This window comes from Myodes glareolus, chromosome 23 (assembly GCF_982192425.1).
Source record: "Myodes glareolus chromosome 23, mMyoGla1.1, whole genome shotgun sequence".
Taxonomy (NCBI): Eukaryota; Metazoa; Chordata; class Mammalia; order Rodentia; family Cricetidae; genus Myodes; species Myodes glareolus.
The window spans coordinates 6,779,010-6,793,930 of NC_142048.1; the positions used below are offsets into that span (position 1 = coordinate 6,779,010).

Consider the following 14,921-nt stretch of genomic DNA (forward strand, 5'->3'; position numbering starts at 1 on the left):
CGGCAGATGCTGGAGGCACTCATCACACCGTACATGTGTGATGTCACCAGCAGGGAGAATGCATGCATACTTACCTATTACTCAGTCTTCTCACCTCTTACACAATACAGTGCCCCAAACCAAGGGACGGTGCTGCCCACAGCTGGCTGGGTCTTCTCACATCAATAAGGAAAACAAAACCATCCCTCACCTATATTCTCACAGGTCAAGTGATCTGGGTACTTCTTCATCAAGATTCTCTTCCCAAGTTGACGAGATTAGCCATTGCAGCAGGGTTAGACAACATAGGGAAGGAAGACTTTCAGGCTGGAGGCAGCACCTCTATGTTCAGCCTCATCAGGGACCTTTGGAGGTTCAACATCAGCAATGAGATTTGAACAGAAAGGTTTACAGTTTTCATTGTGTAAACAACTAGAGGCTCTCAACATTTTTGGTGTCTGGTACAGTGTCTTTTAACCCATAGCCCAATTATTGAATGAAAGCTCAAAACCCAAGGGAAAAACTATTTGCACTCAGAATTATAAGCCCTCTCCTTGCCTTGTGATCCTAACAACACCGTTGGACTCGAACCCGGATCCACAAGTTTACTGAAGCGACTATTGAGAAGATAGAAGTTAATCTTACATGACTGTTTTATCAAACTATGTAAGAAACCAAAATGCTTTTAACAAGAATTGGTGAATCCGCACTCTAAGAAGCCCACTTAGATCTGAGACTATATGACGATTTCCAGAATGCTATCAATAGGATCAACACGATATTGATGGTCAGCCAGTGTTCTGATTTGGATGCTGCTTTCATTTATTTCTTTGTGCATAAGTTCTTTCATAAGCAATAAGTGTATGTCATTTTTAAACCCTTTGAAGAAAGTCTAAAACATGGATACTGGAAGTTCATTATTATTATTATTATTATTATTATTATTATAATTGTCATAGTATTTCAATAGGGTATTCCTCTCAATAGTTACTTATAATAATTTTATTATTTCAAGTAGATTCACCAGTTAAATGTGTAGAACTGAATCTCTGATTTGCTCATGAAGTCATGTGTCAGTTAAAATTCTCTATCTTGTTTTTTTTTAATCCTGCAGTATATTCAGAAAAATATTTAGGGGACTCCTGTCAAATGTTTGACTATTTTTCTTGAAATGTATGTATTGAAAAATTGTGTATGGGTGTGTGTGTATGTGTGTGTGTGGTGTATGTACATGTATGCATATGTGTGTGTGTACATGTGTAAATATCTGACTGAGAGAGTACAGAAACAAGCTGTGATTGACCCTAAGTTGTATTTTAGGGTGGTTCTAGAGAAGACGTGACTTTGAAGAAATGGAGGAAGGGTGATTTCCTATTATGTTACAAACCTTAAAAAGAGATGTTGCTGACCAGCAGTGGTCCAGTAGCTAAGAGACCATTGCTTCCAAGCCCCTGAGGACCTGAGTTCAATCCCCAGATCCCATGCGATGCCGGGAGATAGCCAGTCTCCTCAAGCTGTCCTCTCACCCTCACATGAGAACACTGTTACACACAAATAACTAAAATCTGGGAAAAAAAATTAATGGTGACTTTTTTCTTACCATGTTATATTTGTATGTTTAAAGAAAAATAGAAAAACATATTTGTCAAAACTTCTTTTCCTTGTGTAGATTAGCATACCTACAGCCTGCTTATTTTTCTCTCTTACAGTGCTTCTAGCTTCCATTTCTAATATTTGAAATTTAAAATATTTTAGTTCAACTTAACTAGTTCCATTTTCAGATATTTTATCTCTGATCTACACTTTAATTACTTTTGTTTTAAATATTTAGCTGGAGAAAAGTCCCATGATCACTTGTAGAGTTTAATACTTTTTTCACATGTTTTGTTGAATGTTTGAATTTATGCCCATGCTTAATGCTCCAGTAATGAAAATATATGGATGGAATAATCTTCCATTCCATACTCTGTTCTGTGAGTTATCGTGATTTATGGTCCAGGATTTTTGCATTCTGTCCGACGAAGCAGTAAATGATCTTTTCAGTGCTCCTCACTCGAGGGGCAGACATTAGGTTTTGAGTTTCAAATGCCTTTCCCTTACTGCCATTTAGTGGTTCTGCTGCATGAAGGGCCTTGACCCTGTGTTGTATCAGTCATGCATGGCTCATGGGAGGTGTCAAGATATAAGTCTTTTATTGTCATTCATTATTCCTTTCTCATTGTGGCAATCAAAAGTTAAATTACCACATTCATAATATTCTGAAATAGACTAGAAATTAGCACACTTTGGAAAGAGTATTTTAACAAATTGATTGAAGTAGAGTAGAATAAAGGGAAGTAGAGGAAATTTTAATTTTTTCATGGTAATTGGGGCACAGTATTTAACGTTTCTGGGGTTCTGTTCCCTTCCTGTGAGGTAAGGGTGTCGATGGGACGCTTTGCATCCCCACCTGATCCCCAGCCCTACCATTCTGTGACTGCTGACATCTGGTGGGGAAAGCTTTGGAGCTGCAGAGTCCTAGGCACCTTCTCTGCCTCCAGCTCAGAGACCTAATTGCATGAGCCTCACAGGGCAGCAAGCACTTATGGGTATTTGCAGGGACAAAGGGAAGAATTTTAAAGGCCATAGAGTTATACTTGTCAAAGAACTTGAAGTCACTCTGAAAGGAGTTAAAATGACCTGAATGTGGACTACCACTGAAGAGATGTCATGAAAAAAATTCTGAAAGGGGATCTTCAACCAGAAAGATGAAAAGAGAGGAAATATGAAGTCTTGGAAATATCTAGAATGTGGTTATATGAGTATGGTGCTATGACCTTGTCCTGGCTAGGGGAAAAGATGTGGGGAAGCTGAAGTCCTGTGTTTGATTGGACAGTGGGGATGTTCTTTCTCCTTGGAGATTATTCACTATCACCAGTGTAACAAATTCACTGCGTTACGAGGTGCACTGAATCAGAGCACTGGGGACCATCTATGTCTTCAGTGGGGAGACCGAGGGCTGTGTCTTCTTAGGTTACTGGTTCCCTGTTGGTTCTGGTGCCGTATGGATTTCTGTGCTGGACTGAGGTTCTACCCTATGTTGTAGTTCTGTTGTGAAGTCTGGAAGAAGTCAAACCCAGGCAGGGGAATTTCAACATTGGACATGAGAAAAGAGCAAATGTTCACTCAAAGTCTGAGCATCTCCAAGACATTTGCCTTTCCTTGTACTTTTTTTTTGTTTTTTTCTTCTATTTGCTGTGTTAGGAATCAAACTGTTTATAAATACACATCTTGTAATTAGTTAAGACACTATATTAAAAGCATGGAAGAAACATTTTCTTTTTAAAAGCTCAATTCAGCAGCGAACACCTTACAAATAAATTTGCCTTTTTTTCTACAAATTCCTGAATTTATCCATCAAGGTGGTTTGAAGCTGAGTAAAAATGCTATTTTTTTATCTAGCAATTCCATAAAACCAATGATATCATCATTCTTCTCTTAGATCTACAACTTTGAAAAGCATCTTCAATGTGAAATGCTAGTGTGAGCTACTTTTGGGGCAAGCAGACCAATTTCAAGAACTACTGGAACTAAACAGCTTCGTGTCTGAGAACCTAGACTGAGCCATTGTGTAGGCTCCTAGCATGGTACAACAGGAGACCTGGAAGTGGGCTTCCTTGGCCAGCTACGAGCAGTCCCTGAGGTGATGATTGGAAGTCTTAAGAGTGAGTAGTATCTTTTCTTGACTTGTGTACAGAGTGAGTGACATTTACCCATCATCATTTTAAAGTTGCCAGTATCTGCTCAAATCTGAATCTGGAAATTATGTTAGGACCATTATCAGAATCAGGTGAAGAGCACTGATATATGGTAGGAAGAAGAAGAGGTCAAAGTGTGTGTGTGGAAGAAGGGAGATGTTAAGGAGAAGGGAAGGAAGGGGGAAGGGGAAGAGCTTTGTGCCTGGTGTTCAATCAGTTCCCTTATTTCAGATTCCTTCCTGAAGAACTAAAATCTTTAACACAATAAAAACACAGCCTCTCTCTCGCCTCTCTCTCTCTCTCTCTCTCTCTCTCTCTCTCTCTCTCTCTCTCTCTCTCTCTCTCTCTGTCACACACACACACACCAATACTTTCTTCAAAAGCTTCAGGTAACACGCTCACACGGGTTCTCAGCCTTGCTCTGTCCTCAGCTGTGAACCAGGCTTTGTCCTTTGATCGAAGGTTGGAGCTGCTGAATCTCAAGGGAGTTTGGCCATCCACAGCCACACATGCCTGACATGTCAAGAAAGCGTTTGCATTCTGCAGTACTCTCTCTTCCCAGCCTGCAGAAGAGTGTGCTGTGCTACTTGGAAGGGAGTCCAATGTAGGAACTCACTTGAGGGGTAAAGGAACAATAGGGGGTTTAGCCATCAACTGTGTTAAAATTTAAGATTTGCTCTGAATATATTTACTTATAGGAGCAATTTTCAGTAATTTTGGCTTTTAGATTTTTAAAGATGGAAAATTAAAGAAAAAAACAAGAGGAATCAGTTTTTGTAGCATCTTATGCTTAAACTTCAGCAGAAAATTAGAATTTTTATTACTAAGTTTTAAAATTAGTATACAAAGTAATGGATTTCTTTACAATATTTGCATATACTCTTTATTCCTATAGATTACCCCAGTTCTCCTCCCTGTTCTCCACCCTCCTTCCACATCCCCTCTACTTTGATGTCACATTATTCTATTACTCCCCCACCTTTCTAACTCTCCCCACTTTCATATATCCTAGGCTCTCCCTAGATAAAGTGTGTGAGACTCTTCCCTGGAGTCGGGCTTAGTTAACGTAACGATTTCCAGTTCCATTCACTGTTTGCAAAAGTCATGATGTCATTTTCTTCACAGCTTAACAAAATTCCACCATGCGTGTGGAGCATATTTTCTTTATCTATTTATGTGCTGATAGACATCCTGGTACGTTCCATTTCTAACTGATTGTGAATAGTTCTGCAGGAAACACAGATGTGCAGGTACTCTGGGGAAGGTCTAAAAACTCCTTTGAGATTTTATCCAGTCGTGGTAAATTGGAGCGTGCAGAAGCTTCGGTGTTGGTTTTTAGAGGACACCTCTCTACTAACTTCCACACTTGGTGGAGACTACATCAGTTTATACCCCGACTAGCAATGGGCAAGTGTTTTTCTTCTCCAACAGCTTTGCCAGCTTTGGTTGACATTGACTGGGAAAAAAAAACATAAGGTATAGTAAGTGCAGGCCTGATGTTAAGTCAGGGAGGAGGGCGAAAATATCCTTCTGCAGGATGCCGTTCTCTTCTTACGGTGGCTGTGTGTAGGAAGTAGCAATGAGTCATGGGAACCTTAACAGACTCAGAAAGCCCCATCCTGTGTTCTATGCTTTCCTTCTAGGCATCTGTAGAACTGGGGTGTTTTCCCTTTCATCACAATAAATGTGCCCTACACTAGCGTTTCTGCCTCTGGGGTCACCAAGTTCTCTCTCGGGAATAACATTAATTGGGTGGGGGTTGCATGGAGGCTCCCTCACTTCATATAGATCATCCCATCAGCTCCCCTTTGCTCACAGCCGACGGCAGTGGAGCCAAAGGAGAACATCGCTAGTGTCCACCATGGTCCCAGAAGGGTGGAACGCAAACAAAGGTCTCCAGATGTTTGTTGCATGGACTTCAGGGCCCACCTGCAAATACAGCAGCTTTTGTTTTCAAGATGGCTCCCTGTCAGGGGAAACTGAGAGCTCACCACTAGGCTCTCCCACCGAGGGCAGCGTTGTCCGGAGCAGTCCTAGCTGTCAACTCTCTAGGGTCACACCTGACACGCAGCTTTAAATCATCAAGAACACCAAGGCCATGAGGTGACGCTGCAACTGTGTTGGTTGATGAATCTCAGCAAAGAGCTGGCGCTGGGGAGAATGGAGAAAGGTCATTTTTAAGTAATAGTAGAAATGGGGTTGATACTATGGGGGCAACCTCAGAAACCCCTAAACCCTACTCTTAGAAGAGTGTAAGTTAGGAAGAAGAGGACATGTTTACTAGACGCTGAAGTATTAGGATGAAGTGCAGACCTTTAGGTTACTCATAAAGAGCTGGCCTGGCTGAGTACTGAAGAGAGTCCAGACACAGCCTTGAGTTTATTTGTGAGTGACGGGCACATGACTTATGGGAGAGCCATGGATGCACCTCTCTTTCAATTTCGTGAAAAGTGGCTGCCAGATAGTTTCCCTTGCTAACAGAATATTCCAGGTGTTTATCACATTTTTTTTTTTATAGAAAATGTAACATGAGAACAGAGAATGAACACTCTTAGACCCCTTACAGTTCAGGCTGTATGTGACCTAAAACTTCCTCTGTAGCAGCCCTAAAGCTCTCTAGAAGGTTCTGTGGGATGAAGCATGAGCCATGGTCCTGGTCCTCCCACATGTACTATCACACTTCTGCATTCCTTAGATGCTAGGCAGTTTTTCACTTCCAATTTTTCTTTTCACTTTATAAACAACTTTTTTTGGTGCTCCATGGTAGGCATGCAGGAGGGGTTTGCAACATTTTATTGAGGTTTGGGGTTGAGTGGGAGATACCAGGAGGGACCTTCCGCTCAGTGACTCATCTTCATGCTCTCTGGACAGAGTCTCTACCTGCTCCCTAGGCACCACATGGCCAATGAAACGAGACTCGGTGATCCCCAGCTCTTGATTAGCAGGGTGACCCGTGTGCCCTCCCTGGAGGATGAAGACATTGCCCCATGTTGTGGGAGAGTACCCTGCCATTTTCCTGCAGGCAGAAGGTAGAATTTTCTTCTGGGAAAATAACACAGTGATGTCTCTGGGCCCCTAATTCTCATCTCTAGTGCCACGCCCTGTGACACTGAATATAATGGGAGGATACACTTGCCTTCAGCTCCCTAGAGCCCATCGTGAGCAAGAGGCAGTCTTCCTTCAACACCCAGTACGCCCTGTGTTCTGGCAAATCTATTACTTCAGAATGCCGGGAATTTTAGGTATAGGAGATTCTAGTTTGGGGTATGGTTATCTCTCTGCAACCCGATGGCAACTGGAAAGTGTTGGCTTTTCCCACAATTTTGAAAGATTGTAATCTTCAGGAAGATGTGGCTCCATGGTGTTACAGAAAGATTATACAGTTGAACCCTCCCTCTGCCTCTCATCAGCAGTAATGGAAGACTATAATTATCCCCAATTTACAGATGAAGAAATTGAGGCTTAGGAAGATTGAGTAATTTGCCTGCAGGTTGCAGAGTTAATAAGCTAGGCCTGTAACTCCAATTTACCTGGTGCTCAGACTAGATTCTTAGATCTGTTGAACCTTTTCATCTTTATACTCTATTTCTCATTGGCCCCACAGCAGGATGTGTTGGGTAACACAGTAGGTCCTTTAAAAATATGTATAGGGAACTATGGGTGGAAATGAACTTCAGGGATCAACAGATTGACCAGTTCCTATGCCATCAGCTGGCAATCCCAGCTGTAAGATGTGATGTCTTGTGACTCAGTTTCTCCATCTATAGCAGAGGGACAGTGAGTGCCTACCCTAGAGTTGTTGGAACTTTCAATGAAGTTCTACATAGAACACAGTTACAATGAATCAAGTATCTGATTAACACTCAAAGAATTATTTATTTAATCATAGTTTGTTGCCATCTCAGGCAAGAGAATAGGTAGGCATTTTGTGGGTGGTAAGGAGCACAGCTCTGTTCACTCCTGGACATGTAGTGTTGGAAGGTCATGCTTCTGGTGTCATGGCCAGAAGGACAATTCTCCAAGATGCAAGTGTCCTGCTGCCGTCAAGTCACCCACAACAGAAGCTGAACCACCTGCCAGTTCTCAGCCTACAACCAAGACATAGATTAGCTTGGGGTGTATGTGCATGTGTCTGCATGCACATGTGTGTGTGTGTGTGTGAGAAAGAGAGAGAGAGAGAGAGAGAGAGAGAGAGAGAGAGAGAGAGAGATACTCTTAACATGGAAAGGGATAAAGTGTCCTTAAAACCAATATTCAATTTTGTTGAAAAAAGACTTGTATAGCAAGTATAGCAATTTATCACATCCAGGAAGATTTGGTTCAAATATTTTTAGAGTCATTACTAGTATAGTGATACAAGTTCTGGGAATTAATATGACAAATTGTTTATTCCTAGCAAACATTCAATTTATTAGAAGTCCAATTTTCTGGAGAAGGCTTCTTAAGAGGTTGAATTGGAAATAACAATGGAATGGCTGCTGTTGACCCAGGCAGAGTATGGGGAGACCCAGCCCAGAGGGGAGGGCCTGAGAAGAGTCTGGCAAAGATGGTTTTCAGCCCTTGCTCTTTTTGACTTTTCTTGGCAACCACTACCTTGAAGCATATCTTATTAAAAAGTACTGTATTTATGGCACTTGTGGGGGAGAGGCAGGACAATGAGGAAATCAAGCCAAACTTGGCGATATAGAAAGTTCCAGATCAGCCTGGGTTATTTGAGATCCTGAGACAAACAATGTCAACCAAGTTGAAACAACAAAGCGTTAAGAATAATTGTATTAATCGTCTCTGCCATATCGAAGAAGGAGTGGCTTAAGCACAGTTGGGAGGCCCACAAGCAGTACCTAATGAAGACTGCTGATGGCTTCCTGTCACTCATACACTCAAATGTTGCTGCCTTGATACTTGAGAGAGGTCCAGCAACCTCTCCCATCATTTTTTATTTTAGGGGAACTAGTTCTTAGGGCCTTAGCTAAGCTGAATTATCTCTTAAAGCCCCCATAAAAAACTTTACATTGAGGATTAGTATTTCAACATGTGAATTTGGAAAAGGTATAAGAATTCAGTCCAGAACAATAATAAATCATAATTCAGATTAAGGTTGAGATATAATTTAAAGGCCACTCAGTCCTACCACACAGCCCTGCAGCAGCCCATCTAACCAGTGCCTAGACAGCATCATCAGTGTGTCTCCTTGAATTGCTTATCAAAGGCCATAGATAGCTATTTTTAAGTATCTTTGACAGATTAGCCCCGAGACTCTCACAGACAACCAAATTTATGAGTGTCCAAGCCCCATGTAAAATGGTTTAATATATCTAACCTGAGCTGTTCACCACCTTCTTCCAGTCACTTGTAGGTTTCTGTCACCGGTCACCGTCTAGTACTTTATGTGATGTAAATGCTGTGTCAATAGTTGGCAGGCTTTAATATTTACAGAACAATGACCAAAAAGATATTGTGTGGACAGTTTCAGTAGAGTTAAAGTTCTGTTTTGTGTATCTTTAATTTGTAGTTCATTTAACAAAACCCACAGATTCAGACCATCAGTTCTGATTTCTCATCCTCGCTGATACATGTGCTTCATCTCCTAATATTGTTCTTTGTTCCTTATTGCTCTGTGGTCTAGAGCACTGGACACACTTCTTTATCAATAGTGTTTGTCCTATCTGAAGATGTGGTTCTGATGTATACTAGCATTCTTTGTTTTCATTGCAATGGACATATTTTCCATTGGATTTTGACTATGGTAATTAACTAGTGATATCTTCAAAAGTAACACCTCTTTTCACCGGGGTTCCTTAAAAGATTTATTTGTTTTTTGTACTGTGTGGTATCTCTATGATATGTAGACATCATTCTGTGCTTCAGTTTAATGTACGGAGGGGTTGGTGTCTTTCATCAGTTGTACATAAAATCCAGTTACTATTTCTTCATGAGCTACCTCGGATCTAGTCTTTCAGGTTTTTTATTGAAATCCAATTGGCTCTCTTGATTTTCTACACCCCACGCCCTCTAGCCTTTCTCAATCAATTCCCACCTGTGCTGTTCTCTGCTTGATTTTAGATTGTTTCTACAATTCTGTCTTAAATTTCCCAGATTATCTGTTCAGTGTAGCTAGTCTGTTAAAAAACACATTCATCATGTCTTAAATTTCAATAAAGTTGCATGCCATTATTTTAAATCTTACAGCTTTTCAAATTATTTGCTTATTCCGAAAACTTTACTTTTATTGGTTTTGTATTCCACACTCATTTTAAAGTTTCTAAGTTCATTTCTTTATACAAATGCAAACTGGAACTTTGCTATAGAAATCAGTATGGAGGTTTTCAGAAAAACATAGTCCCGAAAACTAGACCTACTGTATGATCCCGACATACCATCTTTGGAACAGATAGCAGAAGACGTCAAAGTCAGCACACATGGAGACACTTGCATATCCATGCTTGTTGCTGCACTCTTTACAACAGCTCATGTGTGGACAATGCTTAGGTGTCCACCAACATGTGACTGAAAAAAGAAAACATGTATGATACCTATATATTCAGTAGAATTTTATTCAGCTTTGTTAATAATGGAGCCATGCCATTTGTTGGGAATGAGAGAAATTGGAGATCACTATGTTAAAGTAAGACTCAGGAAGATAAATGTTGCGTACGTTTTCTCATATGTGGAATATATGTGATGTAGAAGTAGAAAGGTGTTTATGAGAGAGAAGAGGCAAAGCAGGAAGAGAGAGATTGGAGTACACGTGACAGAAAAGCAGAGCCTAGAGTGTCGAGGAAGGGAGGTGGCCATCAGGAGAGGCAGGAGATGGAGTCAGGACTGAAGGAGGCAAAATTATGATGCATAGGTATGAAAATGTCAAAAATTAGACTCCTGTATGCTAACTAAAAGATTAATGAAAAATTATTTTATATTTGGCTCTAATAATTACAATAATCTACAGTTGCAGCTGATCTGAACTTTCTTCCCATGTGATTTATTCTGGATCTTGCTTTTGTACATTTTGTATCTTTGAAAGTCCAGACTATGGCTCTGGAATGTTTGTCTATGGGCCTTTGTGCTCTCCAGCCTGAAGGAGAGTCTTCTGTAGAGACTACAGACTACTTGGACTTCTTGGGGGCATCAACACCACCAGATACTTTAAAGCAGATTTTGAGGGCTCGGGGATGTATTTCAGTGATAGAGTTCTTGCCTAGAACACTAGCGACTGTTTGGAACCCCCACAACCAACAAAGAATATTCTTAAAATTTATAATGAGCAAGGTAACCCTGAGTCAGAAAGGCAAATGTCACACGTTGTTTCTCGTAGGTGGCTCCTTGCTTGAAACCTTAGATGCGTGATTAAACTTGGAGAGCATGTAGAATCCAGGAAGCTAGAAAAGAGCCATGACTGGAAGGAAGGGTTTGCAGGAAGGCGTTGGAGGACACAGGGAAGGGAAAGGAGAGGAAGGGACTGGGAAGTTAAGTGGGGATGGGGATGGAAGGGGTCGGGGGAGAAGATAAGCAGCCAATCGTGCCTTGAGATTTCGACCACACAGGGACTTGCTGTGAACTGCCCTGGAGGCCTCAACTGAGAGTTAAATTTGGGTTACAGATTGTGAAGGCCTTTCTCCCTGACCTGTGCTTCTTCACAAGGTTTGATATAGTCAAATTTTCTTCAGCCTCTGGGGCACACCTGTACTGCTAGTTGATATTGTGCGAATTTATAAATACCTGCATGGTGGTACTGGTTAGAAATTCCCCATAACTGGATTAAAATCCTAAGTGATTGTGAAGTGAACATATCTTGGGAGCTGGATGGATAACAATTTATCTTCAAATGACTTAAATATAGCCCTCTCTCTTCTGCATACCAAATCCTGTCAGGCTTTCAAACTAACTCAAATGCTCTATCTTTGGAGTACAACGCTTTTAACTCTGAATCCAACGCGGCTCTTCTCTCCGAGTCAGCGTACTGTCAGCATTCACGTTCCACAAGTTCATTACTTTTTGTTAGTTATTCTTTTTTATTGGATCTCCAGTCTCAGAATTGCATGCTTAATTTATATTTCAGTATTCCTTTATGTTCAAGAGACAGCTGCCATGTTTTGACCAACAGTTAAATGGCAGGATGTAGTGGAATAATGGTATCTGAGAGGACTAAGCTAAGGACGAAGAATGCACAGCAGCTGCGATGCACGTGAGTGAAGATTTTTAGGTCTTAAGGGTAGACCTGGAACGGCTGCCGGAGCGAGCTGAAGCTGCGGCTGCGCTGGTGGACTATGTCTGGCAGGGCTGAGATGAGGGCTGTTAGTGCCTGTAGAGGGGACAGTTTGTCAAATCCTCTGTCCTCTCCTGATGATGGCAAGGATGTGTGCTGTAGAGGAAATTCCTTCAGTCATTCCAGGGAGAAGATTTTTACCAATCATTACTTTTCAATGAGATTGAGTCATACCGGTCTATAAAAATTATTGCCCTGAAATTCATTTGATCTTTACTTTGTCTATTTTATTCAATTTGTTAGGTGAATGAAGACATTTTCTTTCTTTCCAATTCTTCACACTCAGATGACTTTTAGATTTTGGTTTTCCAGAGGAACTACAGAATTAATTTTTTTTTTTTGAGACAGAGTTTCTCTGTCCTGGAACTAGCTCTTGTAGGCCAGGCTGGCTTCGAACTCACAGAGATCCGCCTGCGTCTGCCTCCCCAGTGCTGGGATTAAAGGTGTGCACCGCCACTGCCTGGCTCAGAAGTAATTTTTTAAAAGCCCCTGCCTTGGGCCTGAAGAGATGGCCCTGGAGTTAAGAGTGTGCACTGCTCTATAGAGGATCTGAGCCTGCCCAGCTCCATAGACGCTTGCGCTCTGGTGCACATATTAACATGCAGACAAAGGTACAACATAATTAAAAATAACTAAATTAAAAATTCTCTTCCATGCAAACATTTGGCCACGTTTGATGGCTATAGAAAGCAAAATTTATACTTGGCACTTTTAATTTTACATTTAAAAATATTTTCATTTTGCACTTATGAATGTTTTACCTGAATGGATGTCTGTGCTCCACTTGCCTGCCAGAGGTCAGAAGAGAGCATTGCATTGCCTGAAACTGGAGTTATAGACAGTTGGGAGCCACCATGTAGATGCTGGGATTTGAACCTGTGTCCTTTGGAAGAACAACTGGTGTTCTTAACTGATGAGCCTCTGTTCTTGGCGTTTTTAAAAATAAGTGACTTAATTTAAATCTTTGGAGATCATTCACATTTCCCATTTTAAAGATGGAGACACTGGGGCAAGCTACTCATCCTGACTGCTTAACCCTGAGTCGGTGTGGCCATTGTGATTAGACTTAGCTGTGTGTGTGTTTTCTCTCTTAACAGTTGCTTCGGATTAACCACTATGAATTATAGTATTAAACTGGCCCCATTTTCGGTGTTAAACACTTAGTATACAGAAATGCATATCCTTTTTGCTTTCTGTTCAAAGCTCATTACTGTATTAACTGAACGTGTCCTTGTAGAAAAGTGATGAGCATGTCCGGTTTCTGGGATTCGTTTTTTATTTAGAGAAACAGCTGGTAAACATTATGTTCAGTGACTGCTTCTGACTTAATGACTCAGGTTTGCGTCATAGCGTGGGGCTTCTCACACCCTCCCCAAGCCAGCAGGAGGAGGGCTTTTGGCGACTGCTGAACAATGCAGGCTTCTGTGAGAAGAGCACACAGGAATTTCACAACTCACTGCTCGGGGGTAAGAACTTATACCCCTGTGGGAGGAACTGGGCCTCATCTTGTGTGAGCCACCTGGACTGGTTTCCTCACAAGGAAGCACAATTCCCTTAGAGGGGAAGAAGGGTACATGTCAGAGAGTCCCCACTACAGCCCTTGCCATGGCTATTTTTGGTGGTCAGCTTGAGTGCATCTGAAAATAGCTAAAACCCAAGGATCTGGGTGCACATGTGAGGGATTTTCTTCTTAATTAAATCATTTCAAGTAGAAATACCCGCTTTTAACCTGGATCTTTTGATGTGTGAAGATACGTCTTTAGTCCAGATCTTTTGATAAGGTGATAATATCCATTTTGAATCTGGGCCACACCTTCTGTTGGCAGCCTATACAAAGGACATGGGAGAAGAAAGCTTTAGCTCCTTGACTGCTTGCTCACACTTTCCTGGCAAGTCCATTCTTTCACTGGTATCAGAGTCTACTTCTTCATGATTCTGAGTTATACTGAACCCCGCCTAAGTCATCCAGCCTTGCGGACTGAGGATCGACTGGATTCTTGGACCTTTAATTGGTAGACAGCCATTGTTGGCGTAGCAGGACCACAGTCTATAAGCCATTTTAAAATGTTGGTGTGTGTGTGTGTGTGTGTATGTTCAATATATATTTATACTATGAATTCTGTTTCTCTAGGGAACCCTGACTAGTACAGACTTTATTATGTTTGTAATAACTACATGGAGATATGGGCAAGTGTCTGGACGGAAACATAGAAGTGTTAGAGAAATGTGACTGAAGATCTCATTTGGTTCGAAAATGGTTTAGATGGGATGTAAAGAAATGGGGCTGAGTGAAGGCCAAGAGCAGAACATGGAGGCACATACAGACCTTAAAAATGAAGCCTGCAAAGCAAAGAACAGGCTCCAAAATTCAGAGCTGAGAAAGTTACAGTTGAAGGAATGTCCATAATACTCATGAAGCAAGATCCTCAGGCCCTAGTAAGTAGGAAAGTATTTCTTAGGTTCATTTATAAAGACCTATTAATATGAAAACTGACAGAAGATGATCCCTGACTGGAATTGTAGGTAAAAGAGGAGCCAACTAGATAACAGGCATGTTTGGATTTGGCTACGTAGGAGGGTTCATAATTTCATCAAACGAAGCAACAGATCTGGGAGGGGGACATATTAGAACTCTGGATGGGTCCAGTTGTCAATAATTCATAATTCGTTTCCATGGTTGTAAAAACAATGGTGAGCTTACATGTCTAGAGAGAAGAAGTTCAATGCAGAGAAATGGCTAATAGAAACTGTCACAGTTACTATTATGTTGTCGTAATAAAACACCATGATCGAGGAAACTCATAAAAGAAGGCATTTAATTTGGCTTCTGGTTTCAGAGAGTTAGAATTCATGATGGTGGAGCAAAGGAACAGATAGATAAGAGCTCACATCTTAATCCACAGCCAAGAGTCAGAGAGAAACACTGGGAATAGTGAGACTTT

The 14,921-nt window shown here is 41.2% G+C and overlaps 1 protein-coding gene across 11 annotated transcripts in view; it reads left to right on the top strand.

Annotated features, from left to right (window-relative positions):
* Csgalnact1 (chondroitin sulfate N-acetylgalactosaminyltransferase 1) overlaps nt 1-14,921 on the top strand; it is a 316,687-nt gene that overhangs the window by 70,678 nt on the left and 231,088 nt on the right. For 5 of the 11 annotated variants that reach the window (XM_087901159.1, XM_085680353.2, XM_087901156.1 and 2 more), the window contains exon 2: nt 3,461-3,683. The exons of the other annotated variants lie outside the window; for them this stretch is intronic. The gene's annotated coding sequence lies outside the window, so the exon portion shown is untranslated. The remainder of the gene's footprint in view (nt 1-3,460; nt 3,684-14,921) is intronic. 11 annotated transcript variants of the gene reach the window in all.